Here is a 12892-nt window from a genome sequence, read left to right on the forward strand (position 1 = left end):
GGATTAAGCAGATGGATCTTTACCTGTAAGGAGTTTCCACTCCAGCAGGAGTTTCCACTCCAGTAGGGGGAAAGACATTTATGAACCGAACAAGCCAGCTGATAAAAATAAAATTTCAGGGCTAAATAAAACATCCCAAATGGAAAATCATACATTTTACATATTTTTAAAAATGAAATGAACATAATTAAGTTAATGTCCAGTATTATCAATACTCGTCATTTCCATAACAGAAAAAAGTAGAGACTTCTGGACCTGAAAAGTGAATAAAAACAGAAGGAATTCTTTTCTGCCTCCCCTTTCCCTGATTTATTTATTAAATTTATTTCTTGAGTAAACAGTCAAACATGCAAGTGCTCTGGTCTCCCTCAGTCTATTCTCTGTCCAGTCTCCTTGGCACAGGGTTTGGTGCTGAACACCTATACACACATGTACTATGAGTGAAACATCCACCTAGATACAGCAATTACAAAGGTTTTGTTTTGTTTTGTTTTGTTTTTACTTAAAGCTCTTTTAATAAGACCTATAATTAAAGGTCCTAACACATATACTTTCAAGTTGAATAAAGCAAATACTTTTATTTTTTAATTACAGTATAAAAATCTTTTAGACAAGATAACAGAGCTTTTAATGGCATAATCTCCACATAGTAAAACAGGATGCCCATCCAATTATACAGCTAGGCTAATGTTAATATGTTTCCATTGCAATGGTAAGTTTCAGAGTAAATCGCTTCCCAATGTCTGTACAGGTGTACCTTGTTTTATTGCACTTCACCGATGTTGCTTTTTTTTTTTTTTTTACAAATTGAAGACAAGACCCTCCACCAGCAAAAGATTACAATTTACTTCATTGTGGTAGTCTGGTACCAAACCTGCAATATCTCTGAGAAACTATATTTAGTTTCTCTCGGACCAACCTGCTCTTCAGTGTTTAAGGATTACAAAATGACCAGAAGCTTTCAAAAGCATGGATTTCCCTGGCCTTTTAAATCTTAAACTGTCAGACATTCGGCTCATGGCAACCCAAACTCACAAGTACTCACTCCTATCAGGTTGTTTACATCTGCTTTGAAGATCTGTTCAGTTAACCTTTTTCCTGACCCACCCCACAATTTCCTTTGCTTTGCTATTTGACAGACTATCAAAATACTTTGCCTAAGTCATTTGCTTCCTACCTATTGAAAGTTTTTTAGGGCAACCCCCAGCCCCTGTTCTTCCTGAGCAAGGATGAAGCCTTTCTTCAATCGGCTCTGCAGCACATGGTCTGATTTTAGAGCTCTTAGTAAAATCAGGCTTTTTATACTGCTTGTGAGGGACAGAGGCAGGTATAAATTATAAACTCGGCCATAGAGGTATAACATAATTAATTGTGAGTACTTAGAGTAACTACATTTAAAGTTAATAAAACATTGCAAGGGAAGGGTCTTTTGTTATAATTAACAAGTAAGCTGCTTTCATTCAATTAGCATATCAATTGTTCTGTGAACTGAGTTCATTCTCTAAAATAGTCTCATTATTTCCTTCCGATAATTTCTTTTAGTCAGTTGTTTAATAAATTTGATTCTCAGAGATAGCATAAAGGCAAAGTCAAAAGATAACAAACTTCAAATTAGTGGATTCTGAATCTAAGGGCTGAAGGCATCCTGTGACTTGCACAAAGCAGAGGTCAGTGTATATTTTAGTTCTCCCAAGAAGCAACAAAGGTATACCTCACCTCCTGGTAACCAAACCCAAAGCAATCCTTTTACACTTTACCACCTCTTTCTCTGGGCCCTCCAGTTTAGGGCATTACTCAGTAAGTATTTGCCTGTTTCTGCTCTGAAAATCTCCAATGTTAATGTAGGCCACATAATAGCTAAAATTCCCTGGTTTCACAATTCAATCTTATTAAAGAATTTCCCAATGTGAAAACAGTACCAAGACATGTTCTTAAATTGCCAAAAAAAAGAGACCTGGGGACATTACCCTTGGTTTCTGAGCCAATTCTCCTGGTGACCAGGAATGAATTTGGAAGATGGTTATAGCTCTATGTCTTAAACATCCAAGCTAACCACTATTCCCATACTCTGGACTTGATAATAATAGAACTATAAGTTAATAAAGCCACCTTGAGCTCAATTAGTAATAGGATCTGAATGAGGGCTGGATGTCAGGAGACATGGCTATAACCTTGTCACCATCAATAATTTTAATCAGTACTATAGATTAATCCAGTGGAATAATTTTACAAACTAGTAGAACCTTCTGCTCAAAATCAGGTGGGGGTGGAACAGAGGAATCCTAAATCAGTAAAGTTCTAGTCTTTTTAATTTTAAAAGCATTTTGGATTTTGAGGAATACTCTGTTGAAATGTAAATATCTCTTGAAAACCGTTAAGCCAACTCTTTTATCAGATAACGTATTACAAACAGTTAATATTTTATCGGGGATTAGTCAGAGAGAAGGAGAAACTGAGGCTGATGAGGGAGGAAGAAAGGGAGGAAGAAGGGCACCAAAATCAATTTTATTAACCTTCCAAAATAGCTTTTTATGGACTACCTTAATTCTGTTTGCAGTTATCCCTGATGACCATCTCTGGATTGAGGCTGAGGGTTTTCCTGAATACAAGGTCAAGCTTTACAATTTGAATGAAGAACAATAGCAACCTCACCACTTGCGAGCCTTCACTTCAATTCAAGGCATGTTCATCTTCTTTCCATTGGTAAAGGAATCCATTTTTGCTTAACTTTCTAAAAGTGCTCAGTTGTCAAGCTATAATTTTCACCTGGGGCTCTCATCTACACAGAAAAGTACAACACATGACCCCCGTTTGCTTTTCTCTTTTCCTAGGAATTAATAATATCAAAACACTCCCTGCAATGCCAGAAGGCTGCAGATTTGCATTTTAAAAATAACAAAAATAAGGAAGGACCCATTTAAAATTTTCTTGTTGCAGACCAAAATGTCTAGCCCTGCCACTAATTGAATTAACAGACAAAATGAATCCCAAATAGCTGAATTGCTGAAAGGAATTTAGGGAGGAAATTATAAATATCAACTGTGGCCTTCCTTGTGAACAGTTGCAGAAACAAGGACTATAGCAGCCACCCATATTTTCTTCCTACATACACATAATTACAGTTAATAACCAATGCCCCCTCTTCCTTACTATATCATATAAGGTATGTCGGTGGTGGTTACTTTTTTAAATTTAGTTCTTAGGTTACAGGATATCCAGGAGAGATTGTTCCTGAACTAGAAGAATGAACATTACCCAGAGAGATGTCCAAAGAAGAAGATTTTTCAGTTTCTCCTTCAAGACATTGAACATATTTCATTTGCACAAAAAATCATTGTATTTTGTTAGGTGAAAGCATGTTCAGATTGCTATTGTTGTTTATAAAATAAAGTATGAGTAGAATGGTCAAACAGGTAGACTATGATAGCTTTGGTGAATCACTTTTAGCATGTATTCCAAACTCCTTATAGAGGGCTTTTCTGTACTACAGAAACTAGAGAGTTAAAAATCATATTTCTGATTTTCTCACTCCTGAATTGAATTGATCGAATACACATATTTAACTTTGCTTCCTCTTGAAAACTTACAAAAAGTACAATAGAGGCTTTTTTTTTTTTTTTAAACATAAACCCTCTGGGGTTGGGAAAACAAGAATTAAGAACAATATTTTGGAAGCTACATAGTGGCAGCAAGGAAGCAGAGAAACAAACCAATCTGCGTTATGGGATTTTCAAAAGGTTTAGGAAATCATTCTACTAGGCAGTAGTGAAACTGGGGTGAAGGGGCATCCTGCTGAAATCAGGAGGGTTGACTGAACTATGTTTGAGAAGCAGTTAGATCCTTAGAAACCCTTCCCCATTCCACAATGCAGGGTAACTGCCTTCCTTTATCCTAACACAGGGGGTGAGGATGTTATTCCTTATGTAGGTAAAAGAGGACATCAGGACTGGAGAATGCCAGGCTCCAGTTAAAGCTGGGTTGTATACAAAAATAGTTCACCAGATGTCCCGGAGGTAAACCGCTATCTTATGAAGTCCTATCCACTTGCTCAGAGCTACCAGAGTTTTCATTCCTCACTTGTTTTTAGTTTTTTGAAAGAGGGATTTTTAGGATGGTATAATTTATATACAGTATTGAAATACAGCGATTTTAAGTGTACTTGAGCAATTTTGGTAAATGCATACATCTGTGTAACTCACACCCCTAACACAATACAGAATACTTCCAATACCACTCAAAATTAGTCCCTCACTTTAAATCATGAACAGATAACTAAAGATTATGAGACTTCTAAGGAAAGACCCTAATATGGAAGATAAGGACCAAAGCAAACAAATTTTAAAAAGCAACTTAGAGAAAAGAGCCCTTTTAGAAAAAACAAAGCATTTAAAAAAAATGATGTTAATATCCTTAGGGAGATAAGAAGAGTCTGCACATTAAATGCAATGAAAAAAATTCAAAGAATAAAAAAGAGTTCTTAGAAATTGAAAGCATAAAAACAATCAAAAAAACTCCATAGAAAGTTTAGAAGATAAAATTGGGAAAGTTTTCCAGAAAATAGAAAAAGACTAAAACAAGGAAAACAGGAGAGAAAAAATAGATAAGAAAAGTAGAGCCCAGTCAGAAGATCTAACATGGAAATAACAGAGGGAAGAAAGCAGCAATGAATAATTTAAGAGAATGCCCAGGGTTTCCCAACTGAAAGGGCCTTCTGGATGCCCAAGAGAATGGATAAAGATTAGATTTACACAGAGGCATATATTATGAAATTTGACTAGCAACAAAGAGAAAATCCTACTAAAAAATTGGTCACAAAGCAGAAATCAGAAGAGCTTCAGATTTCTTAACAGCAGCACTTAAACTTAGAAGTCAATGGAGCAAAGCCTTCAAAATTAAAGGAAAAATTTCTAATCTAGAATTCTATATCTGGTCACTTTATAAATTAAATGCGAAGGTAGAATAACAGACATTTTTAAATAGCTAAGGTCTCAAAAAATTTAGCCTCTATGTACCTTTTTTCATAAAATGGCTGGAAAATATGCTCCATCCAATGGAGGGAGTAAAGCAAGAAGGAATATCATATATTCATATAACAGGAAACAGCAGATTCAACACAGGAGAGAGGCAAAGAAAATTTGTCAAATTATAGAGAAGACAGATCCCACTATGACTGTCTTATACAAAGCATAGATCTTCTTAGAAAATCTGAGGCCAAGGACTGTGGACGGCCAACAACCTTAGCTGTCCTTGCCTCCAGAGTAACTGCAAAGGCCTTGTGAAAGCCTTGCATGGACAATAAAAATGAACTGGTGAGACAATAAAAAAGGTACACTAATGGCTGGGGTCTCTCTATGTCTTGGCAAAACCCTCCTAGCTCCCCATTGACTATAATGCAAAAAAAAAAAAACCCAAAAAACAAACAAAAAAAAACTGTCCAAAGAGGAGAAATTCTATATGTTAATTTATATGCTCATATGTTGTATGTGGATGTATATGCATATATGTGATTCTATGTCCTTGTATATACATAGAATATCTCTGGATGGATTATGAAAGAAATCTACTTTCTAATTGTTTTACCCTGTATATGTACTAGCTCTTCTAAAAACAAACTAATGAATAAAATAACACATTTTCTCTAAAAAATTATAAACAATGTGCACATTGACTGAGAAATTCTACTTTATCCTATGGATATACTTCTGTACTTGTGAAGTTATGCAAATGAAAGCATTCACTGCAGCCTTATTTGTGATAGCAAAGGACTGGATACTGCCTAAATGTCCACTGAGAGGGAATGGTAAGATAAATTATGTACATCTACACTGTAGAATGCTTTGCAGTCATTAAAAAAAGAATGTAACAGTATATGTCCATATAGAATAATATCCAAGATATTCTACTGAATAAAAAAAGGCAAGATGTAGAAGAGAGTATATAATTTATTATTAAAACACAGGAAGAAAAATGTCTCTGACATATGCAATAGGTCACCCTGTTATGTGTCGTCATTGTATTCTGTGCTTTGCCTTTATGATACTTAAAACAATAATAACGATCATTTGTTTTTAAAACAACAACAACAGTATTTCATACTTCCCATATCCCTTGTAGCTGGTTCTCAGTGTGAAACAGTTTGCACCAATTCAGTGCATAACTGCACCAATTCCAATTCATTTGGGAAGCAGAAGGAGCAGGCACCACCTTCTTATGCTCTTAATGTGCTCTTAGCTTCCTAGTGTCCAGGGATTAGCTTTGGAGATGTCAAAAGGTAGTTGAAACGGTAGTTTCCTGATCTCTGGATCACAGCCTCAGTGGTGTGTTCTTGAATGCAACACTTCCCACCTTCCTGACTGTGGAACTCCTCTGGCAGAACAGTTCAGTGGTGATGTTCTGGCGGTCATTAGAAAGAACCTGGCTTATCTCACTCCTATTAGCCTCCCCAACAATTCTGTAAGTACCCCATTCTCTGTATTAAATGCTCTTCTGCTTAAAATAGGCAGTGATGTATTCCAAAAATATAAATGTGCTAGATGAGTAAAGAACATTAAGCTTTTGAGTGCCCAAAAGTAGATACTGGTATTACATACTTCTGAATTATTTTCAATAGTATATACCAAAAAATAAAATTAACTTTTATTTTATAATACTAAATAAATAAATAAAATAAAAAATATAAAATAAAATAGGCAGCGATTTGTTTCTTGCAACTGAACTTTAATATAACTGATAATATGAACTTTTAACATAAACTGCACATCTTATTTTAGAATCATTATTTGTATTCATCCTGTACAATGGATGCTACCAAAGTGAGTGTTAAAGGGTTTAAAAACTGAGAATCATGATATACTCTTCTCTGTGTGTTAACTACCGGCACATAAAAACATACACAGCAAGTTGGGGGTGGAACGTTTAACTTTGTTTTTAGTTTATTCAAAACATAGAAGGGGCAAATAAATAAGAATTAAGAATTATTTTTAATAAATGAATATTATTATTATTTAAATTGATGAAAATAAACATAATTAGTAGGTAGGCAGTACTTTAAGAAATGCCTGGTGACCTCAATTAAAAGGTATGTCAGAAACAATTGGGTGATTCAGGTTTTACTCTTCTTGATTCAGTGTCCTGAAGTGATTCTCAGCAGGTGAGAAACCCATTAACACATCTCTTGGCCCATAACAACAACAGGGCTCATTTTCTTTCAATCTTGGTGATACTTTGGGAAATGATGACAATTCTGAATCTTATCTCTTTTCACATTTCTTGTAATGTAAATCTGATAATGAGTGAGCACTAGGGAGAGATACAAGAGCAATTATAGCCTTGGAGTACCACTGAGTACACACTTGATATAATATCAAGTTATTTCTGATGTAGTGTTTTATATTTACATTTAATCCGGTGACATTTTTGAGTGTGCTTTTGGAAAAGAAACATTTGGAGGTGGTGGTGGATAAGAGGGCAAATGGCTGAGAAGTCACAGTTCTCTGCAAACTCAGACACACAAATTTACAATTTTCTGGCAGAGAACAAACAGCACCAAATATCCAATTCTGAGTTATCAGAGATATAATCAATATTAATGAGGTCGCCACTGAGGGAAGAATAAGAACTGCTTTGGCTTAGCCTGTTAAAGACTGGTAAGAGCCTTCCAATTCTTGACCCTATGTGAATTATCCACTTGGTAGATTATTGTTTCTTTGAAATTCAGCCAGCATAACCTCAAGTGACATGTCTGACTAACATACTTAGGAAATGCTAACTTATTTAAACATAGGCTACACAAAACCTGATGGGGCGAATATGTCTAAGATTGTGTGTATGTGTATAAAGCTAAAAGGGAATGTTTTTTGGATCATACAAAGTTAGTTTTATAATTAAAATTATTTTGAGCTGGCAGGGCCCTTAAAGACTCTTGTCCAATTGTTTTATTTCATAGCTGAGAACACAGGCATAGTGAGGTTTACTGCCTTGCCCAGAGTAACAGTTAACTGTGGAATTAAAATGTTTAAGTCATAGCTTCCCTTCCATTAGCCCACAGAAAAGTTTTGGGAAATATTTTTAGGATTATTTGTAATATGGGGGAAATAATACACACTGAAGCTCCCTAAGAAAAGAGCTAGATTCCAGGGGTGATGGGCTGACAGAGTGATGGGGCATGTGGCTGGGGGAAGGGGCCTGCCTGGTGTTCCTTCACTCGGCTTTGTTGCCGGCACTACAAGGAGTCTTCAAAATTTGCCCTCACTCTCCTATTTTATAACTCGCTCAATTGCTTATTATATTTATTACATTTATGCTATGTCTTTTCCTGCAAATAAACCTTGTATAGCTTGCCCTCTGTTTCCTTTTGTGAACTGTGTAGTCTTAGAGAGGAGGTGGACCTACAAGGACTCTAGAAAGATTACCCTAGGGCTAGCAGAGAGAATGCACTGCAGCTCCAAAAGAAAAATGGCAAATAAAGTTCATAGTGTATATTTAATGCTGCCAAGCAGCTGGGTGGCAAAATCATGAGAATTTACACCACTGAAGCTGCTCAACAGTTGTCGGTGGGGCTTGGCTAGGAGCAAGCAGATGGAATGAGATGAAGAAGTGTCTATGCAGCTGGGAAATAAATTCCAGAAGCTCACCTCAGTACCATTGTCTGCCTTTCAAGCTAAAAACCCAATTGGGGGCTTAAATGTATTTGCAAATGTATTTATATTGTAAAAGGAAGGCTGTAGAACCTCACACTCATTAGGATGGCTATTATCAAAACAAACAAACAAACAAAAAACAAGTGTTAGTGAGGATGTGTAGAAATTATAAACCTTGTGCCCTGCTATGGGGAATGTAAAATGATATAGCCACTATTTGCAGTATGGCAGTTCCCTCAACACTTAAAAATAGAATTGCCATATAATCCAGCAATTCCACTTCTGGGTATAGACCCCAAATAAATGAAAGCAAGAACTTGAACAGATATGTGTACACCCATGTTCACAGCAACATTATTCATAATAGCTTAAAAGTGAAAACAATCCGAGTGTCCATTGCTATATGAATAGATAAACAAATGTGGTATATACATGCAAGGCAATATTATTCAGTCTTAAAAATGAATTAAATTCTGACACATGCTGCAATATGGATGAACCTTGAAGATATTATGCTAAGTGAAATAAGCTAGTCATAAAAGGACAAATACTGTGTGATTACACTTAAATGAAGTACCCTGAGTAGTCAAATTCATAGAGACAGAAAGTAGAATGGTAGTTGTCAAGGGTTTGTCTAAGGGGAATTAGAGAGTTAATGTTTAATAGGAACAGGGATTCAGTTTTAAGAGATGAAAATTTTTGGAGATAGATAGTGGTAATAGTTGCACAAAAATGTAAATGTACTAATGCCACTGAACTATTAAAATGGAAATTTTTTTGTTCTATGTATTTTATCACATTTTATTTTAAAAAAAGGAAGTCTGAAATATTCCTGAAGTATGTTAATTGAACTGGTAAAAGATTATTTTTTAAATTAGAAATGAAAATCACAGCCTATGTTCCATCCATTCCTCCTTTTACTCCTTCCTTCTTTTTTTCCTTCATCCATCACTTCTTCCCTCCTTCGAACATCTGTAGGTTACTTAATGCATTCCAAACATTGTGAGAGGCCCTGGGAGTGTCAGATATACCATGCTATGCTCACAATCCAGTGGAGGGGAATTTTCCTAGGTAAACGTACATCATCATGTGACCAAAGCTCTGACAGAGACATGTCCAGGTTGCCATGAGAGCTTGGAATAGGGACACCTAACACAGCCTTGGAAATGAAGGAAAAGCTTGTTGGAATTCAGAATTCATAGGCGGAGTCTTAAAGAGTGAACAGAAGTTAGCCAGCTAAGTAAAGAAAAAATCTAAACTATCTTAACAATATTAGCAATGCTATATTTTATAGTAATAAGCTACAACACATATATTATTTGTCCAACTAATTTTATTAAATACTAGGTGCTGGGCACAGTTCTATGTGCTGGAAACATGGAGGTGAACAAGATAAAATCCCTCTGTCATGAAGCTTAGGGGGAGATAGTCAATAAATACATAGAAAAGTAAAAAAATGATATATCAGATTATGGTAAATGCTCTGGAGAACAACTGAGCAGAAGAAAAAGAAAGGGAGGTTTGGGACGAGGGGAAGAATGTCACTAATTTTTATATAGTGAGTATGAAAGGCCTTACAAACAGAGTAATGTTTGACCAGAAGAATAAAGGCAAGGAGGCAAAGAGCCTTTTGGGAAGAAGAGGAGGCCAAGGGGATAGCAAGTGCAAAATTCTTGAGATGGGAACATGCCATGTGAGTTAGGAGGACAATGTGGCTGCAGTAGGAGAAGAGAGGAAAAGAGTATTAGGAGAGAAAGTGGTGAGAGTTGGGAGGAGGGCAGTACTCCCATTATATAGGGCATTAGAGGCCATGCATGGTAAGATGCTGGCATGTGAGATGATAGCCACTCAGAGGGCTGAGTAGAAGAATGATATGATTTAGGTTTTAAAGGGATCATTGTGTCTGCTCTGTTGAGAAGACTAGAAGGGGTAATGGTGGAAACAGTGTCATCAATTAGGAGACTACTGCAATAGTCTAGGAATAATTGATGGTGGCATGGACTGGAATGGCAGCAGTTAAAGTCACTACATTCTAGACATATGCTGAAGATGGAATCAACAAGATTTGTTGACAGTATGGATATGAGTATGAGAGAAAGAAAAATAGCCATAAACGACTCCCGTGTTATTGGCCTGAGCAACCGGAAGCAATGAGCTACCATTTACTAAGATGAGAGGCCTGTTAGGAAGAGCAGGTTTGGGATAATTTGGTTTTGGACACACCAAGTTTGAGATCCTTATTAGATATATGTGGAGATATCAAACGGCTGTTATTTTTTTAGGTCCAGAATTCCAGGGAAGAGGTGCAGCTGAAGACATAAACTGGAAGTTTTGACTTACATTGGTTTGAAGCTGTGACAGTGGATGACATTCCCAAGAGAGTGAGTGCAGATAGAGATGTCTAATAACTGAGCCATGAGGTATTCCAAATAGTCAAAGATCAGGGAGATGAGGCAGAACCAGCAAAGAAGACTAAGAAAGAACAGACATAGAGATAAAAGAACAAAGAAAGTCCTAAAAGTCAAGTGTAAAGACAAGTTTTAAGGAGGAAAGAATGAGCAACTGTGTTAAATACTGAAGACAAGTCAAGATCAATGAGGGCTGAGATTGTACTATTGGACTTAACAGCATGGAGGACAGTAGTGACCTTCTAGGCTGCTTTGGTGGAGTGGTGGAGGTGAGTGTTTACTTGAGTGCATTTGAGAGAAAATAGCTTTCATCTGAAGTTCTCTATGTCTTGGTTTCCTTAACTATAAAAGGAGATATGTTAGTGCTTTCTTCATAGAGTTATTATAAAAATTAAAAGAAATAATACATCTGAAGTAACTAGTAAGGTCCTAATAAGTATTATTTATTGTTATTATTTAATTATTATTTTTTATTCTTTAGGCAAGGTAACCCTTGGTTGACCTCACAGATTCCAAGGAACTTGTCAGCTTACAATCCCCTATTTTTTTTTATTTTTTATGTCTACACCACCTCATCTTCCTAGGTGGTCTCCCATCTAAGTACTAACCAGGCCCAGCCCTGCTTAGCTTCTGAAATCAGATGGGATCAGGTTTGTTCAGGGTAGCATGGCCATAAAGTATATTATTATTTTCAGATTTAAACTATTCAGGGGGAAAAAAAATGACATTTACTTATTATCATCTTACTTAAGTTAATCACTTTTTATAAAAAGCTCAGATAAGAACTGCCATATTTACATGACCATGTTCTTTTTTATATACATTTCTCTTCTTTAAATACATAAATTAAATGAGGGTGCATAGACAAATGCAAAATGAGAGGAAGAAGGAGAGGAATTTAAGAGAGAGAGACAAGACAAAACTCTTAGAGTTTTGCTCCAAAGGAGAGAAAAAATATTAAGTGTGACGGAAGGGTGTTTGTTTTTATTTTTGTTTTTGTTTTAAAATGAGAGAAATAACAATGTGTAGTGGAGGAAATGATCCTTTTGAGGGGAAAAAATTGATGCTACAAGATGGGGGGATGGGGGCAGTATCTTTAAGAGGAAAAGACAAATGGAATCTTGTGCCCAAGTGCAGAAGTTGGTTTAGGAATGCAGACAATTCATCCATGATGAAAGGACAGGCTGGGTCTACAGGGATAGATGTAGAGGACATAGGTGAGTGGGTAGATATAGAGTGGAAGTGTGTGAGATTTCTCTTCTCATGGATTCTTCTACTTTCTTAGTAAGATATGAAGCAAGATCCTCAGCTGAGAATGAGGAGGGCAGAAATGTTGGATGTTTGAGAAGAAATGTGAAATGTGAGGTAGTCATCTAAGAGATGGGGAAAATGAATATATTAAGGAAGGGTAGGAGGGTTACCTGGTATCATTGAGGGCCCAACTGAAGTTGATAGTAAAAAATTTAAAGTGAAAACAGTTAGCATGTTTTCCAATTGTGTTTATCTGTGTTTATCTGTGTGGTGGTTCAGAGGAGGTAAAAAGTTGACATTATCAGGGTTTGGATTTTGTCAAGTAAATACAGTAAGAGGAGAGAGTAAGAGACTAGATGGATATGCAAAGGGTGATTGAAAGGAAGAATCATGTGATGAAGCTGGGAGAGCAGGGAAGTGAGGCCATTAGGAGAAGAGGGATGATGAAATGGAGGTAGAATCCTGACAAGGTACTAGAGGGAAGGCCTGGAGAAGTTGAAAGTGGGCACAGAGAGCAGGGTTACTTGAAATTGAGAAGATAGAGAGGTTGTAATTATTGGTAATGACAAGACATGACCATGGAGAGGATGACTG

At 36.3% G+C, this 12892-nt stretch overlaps 1 pseudogene; it reads right to left on the reverse strand.

Moving 5' to 3' along the window:
* Positions 1-11606: 11606 nt before the first annotated feature.
* On the reverse strand, positions 11607-11725 carry LOC118606067 (annotated as a pseudogene).
* Between the last annotated feature and the right edge of the window lie 1167 nt (positions 11726-12892).

The sequence above is a fragment of the Rousettus aegyptiacus genome, unplaced genomic scaffold, assembly GCF_014176215.1.
Source record: "Rousettus aegyptiacus isolate mRouAeg1 unplaced genomic scaffold, mRouAeg1.p scaffold_m13_p_7, whole genome shotgun sequence".
NCBI lineage: Eukaryota > Metazoa > Chordata > Mammalia > Chiroptera > Pteropodidae > Rousettus > Rousettus aegyptiacus.